Source organism: Sapajus apella, unplaced genomic scaffold (genome assembly GCF_009761245.1).
Source record: "Sapajus apella isolate SASKATOON/1434 unplaced genomic scaffold, GSC_monkey_1.0 scaffold3882, whole genome shotgun sequence".
Classification (NCBI taxonomy): domain Eukaryota; kingdom Metazoa; phylum Chordata; class Mammalia; order Primates; family Cebidae; genus Sapajus; species Sapajus apella.
This window is the reverse complement of record NW_022440808.1, coordinates 1-3,118: the sequence shown is the minus strand read 5'-3', so window position 1 is coordinate 3,118 and position 3,118 is coordinate 1. Positions and strand designations below refer to the sequence as shown.

General features: G+C 47.5%; 1 pseudogene across 1 annotated transcript; it reads right to left on the bottom strand.

Moving 5' to 3' along the window:
• Positions 1-442: 442 nt before the first annotated feature.
• Positions 443-3,112, bottom strand: LOC116547629 (annotated as a pseudogene). The gene has a single exon (XR_004267124.1). The product of XR_004267124.1 is annotated as a butyrophilin subfamily 3 member A3 pseudogene (transcript).
• Positions 3,113-3,118: the final 6 nt, after the last annotated feature.

The window sequence follows — 3,118 nt, the reverse complement described above, 5'->3', positions numbered from 1 at the left end:
CTGCTTTGCAGATGCAAGAAGGGAGCTGGGAGCCGAAGCACAGCAGCCTCTAGAGATGGGAACAGCCTTGAGCTGTAACTAGTAAGCAACTGGGACCTCTGTCTTATAATTGCAAGGAACTGAATTCTGCCAGCAATCTGAAAAAACAAGAAAACATATTGTTCTCTAGAGGCTCCAGAAAAGAATCCAGCATGCAGACACCTTGATCTTAACCTGGTGAGATCTCTATTGGACTTCTGACCTATACAACTGTGAACCTAAAATTTGTATTACTTTAAGTCTAAAAATTTGTGGTAATTTATCATGACAGCAGAAGAAAATACATACAATAAAGGTTTTGTGAAAACGCTGCAGTGAGGTAAACCGACACTATGGGGAGTATAGTAGGTGTGTGGACTACTCTACTGTGCTGAGTAAACACCGGAATCTAGAAAAAGCCAAGTTGAAGAGTAAGCATTATTCACAAATTTATTGAAAACTAGAACTTGACAAGCACATGCCAAGTAGAGGGGATACGGTGGGGAGCAATAATAGTGATGATAATGAGGAGTAGTTTTCTCTAGCATGCAGCAGTTGAAAGGAATATTGGTTTAACATTCACCAATGAGCAGGGATGGACAGACCTGTTTTCTGGAGACAGAGTCCATGGCAGGATTTAAAATATCCCTGTAGGCCAGTGCAGTGGCTCAACCCTGTAATCCCAGAACTTTGGGAGTCTGAGGCAGGCAAATCACAAGGTCAAAAGATCGAGACGATCCTGGTCAACATGGTTAACCCTTATCTCTAGTAAAAGCACAAATATCAACTGGGCATGGTGGCTTGTGCCCGTAGTCCCAGCTACTCAGGAGGTTGAGGCAGGAGAATCACTTGAACCCGCGAGGTTGTTGCAGTGAGCTGAGATCGCGACACTGCACTTCAGCCTGGCAACAGAGTGAGAGAGACTCTGTCTCTAATCACCATCATCATCATCCCTGTAGTTCTAGCTTCCTTCATCTACATTTCCTGCATCACAGAGAATCTTTAGGGTATTAGCTCTGCCTGGAAACCCTGACTGCAAGAAGCCTGGCTCTGGCTGCATGGTCACTCAGCATAGTTGTTGAGTGGGCACACCTGTGCACCATTATTTACTGAGTGTGGCCTCGAGTCTCCTTCCAAGTCACGTGTCATGTGGGTACCGTGAGGTTATTCTCTCAACCAAGACACTCAGCAGAGCTAATCCAAGGAGTGCTGGGTCTAAGGCTCTGACCATCAGCTGGGAAGGAGTCAATAGGGGCGTCAACCCCACAACCACCTACAATGATCCCCACCCTGGAGCTGTCCTGGGAAGGGAACCTCAGGGCTACAGGTGGATTCTTCCCATGGGGGAAGAATCAGGCTGGAAAAGAATGGGCAAGTGGCCAGGGACTGAGGCTGAACGTCTCCCAACTGCACAAATTACCGTATGAGTTATGCAGGTTACTTAATGTCACCCTGCCTCAGCTTCCATACTCATAAAATGAGACTACCTGACAGAGTGCTGTGAGGATTAAAGGAGTAACAGCCACCAAAGCTCATAACACGGCAGTCAGAACGTTTAAAATTCTCTACTAATGTTAGTCATTGATGAATAGATCCCAGCTCTGTTGTTCACTAGTCATGTCTACTTTGTAAAGCGAATTCACTTTTCTGCACCCCAGTTTCCTTATCTGTATAAGGGGACAATAAGTGGTACCAAACCCAAACAACTATCGTATGAATAATTGAATGAGTATCATCAGTAAAGTGCTTCAGTGTATGTCTGCAGTCTTATGCCTCTGCTTGGTTGCTGTGAAGGGGGAGGCTGTCAGCTCCAGGCTGGGCAGGGAGAAGCAGGGACGTTACTTCGGCCTGAGGCTCCCCACTTTGGTTAGCTAAGCCCGGGGCCACTGGTGTCTCTAGAGGATGATCAGGTGCAACTAGGTCGGGATCCGGGGAACTCTCTACTCCTTTTGGCGCTGGGCAAATGGTCAGGGCAGTGGGCTCCAAGGTCAAAATTCTGAAAACAGGATACAGAGGCTCAGAAAAGGAGATGTCCAGGAAAGTGTGAATATGCGATCCATCCACAGCATTGTAGAATGAGACATCTCCAGTCTCACAATCCAGGAAGACCCCCACTTTCCTAGGGGGCTGAGCAAGTTTCAGGTTGGTTCTGGGCTCAGTTAGAGTCCGATACTTATTCCCATCAGTCAGCCCCATAGTCCAGAATCCGTTCTCAGGTGTCATTTTGACCCAGCCTTTTCTCTGCACGTTCTTACTACACACACCTATATGCCACTCTTTCCTGTCCCCCACCTCCACCTCCCAGTAATGTCTCCCTGACATGAAGCTTTCACAGCCGAGAACACAAAAATGCCAATCAAATCTCTCAGGGTTGTCTGGTAGATCCTGACGCTCCTTGGCACGCTGCACAGTCCTCTGGTCCTCAGAAACAAGGAGGATAGGGTTTGCCGTGTCTGGATCCAGAATCACATCCGCTGCAGAGTTTGAGGAAGTGTCCATGGGTCAGCCATTTTTCCTGGATTTCAGAGCCTCAGCGTGCAAGGCCTAGGCCATGCTGAGGAGGCCTGAGTCCAGATCCTGGCATCCCTAGCCTGCCCTGAATGAGATTTCTCATCAATGTCATGAGAGAGAAGGACCCAAGGGTCTGTGTTCAGAGGGGAAGAGGAGGGTGAAATGACAGTTGGCATCAGTACCTGCCTAACCCAACACCCTGACGCAGCCTCAGGAAGCAACAAGTCTCTTCTTTCTACACTTTAAGAAAATTAACACCTCTGCCCACGAATGCTTTGTACTGAGAGGTTAATTTTCAATCTCTACCACGTATGAGCTAAATGAGTTCCCCTTTTCTGCAGTCTATTTTTCCATACATCCTATTTATTTAACAAGGTGGAGCCTTATCTGAAGCATTTCCTCATCCAAAAAATGGGGATAAAAATACAAATCTCTAGCATTGTACAAGGTAATCATGTGACTTACTCAGCCCACAGCAGAGCATGAAGGACATTCCTGAAGTTCTAGTAGGTGCAAGGCCGGGTCTGTGCTGGGCTCTATGCGGGGCTTAGATGCCCCAGGTTCACTCTCCACCCTGCAGCTTTCCCCA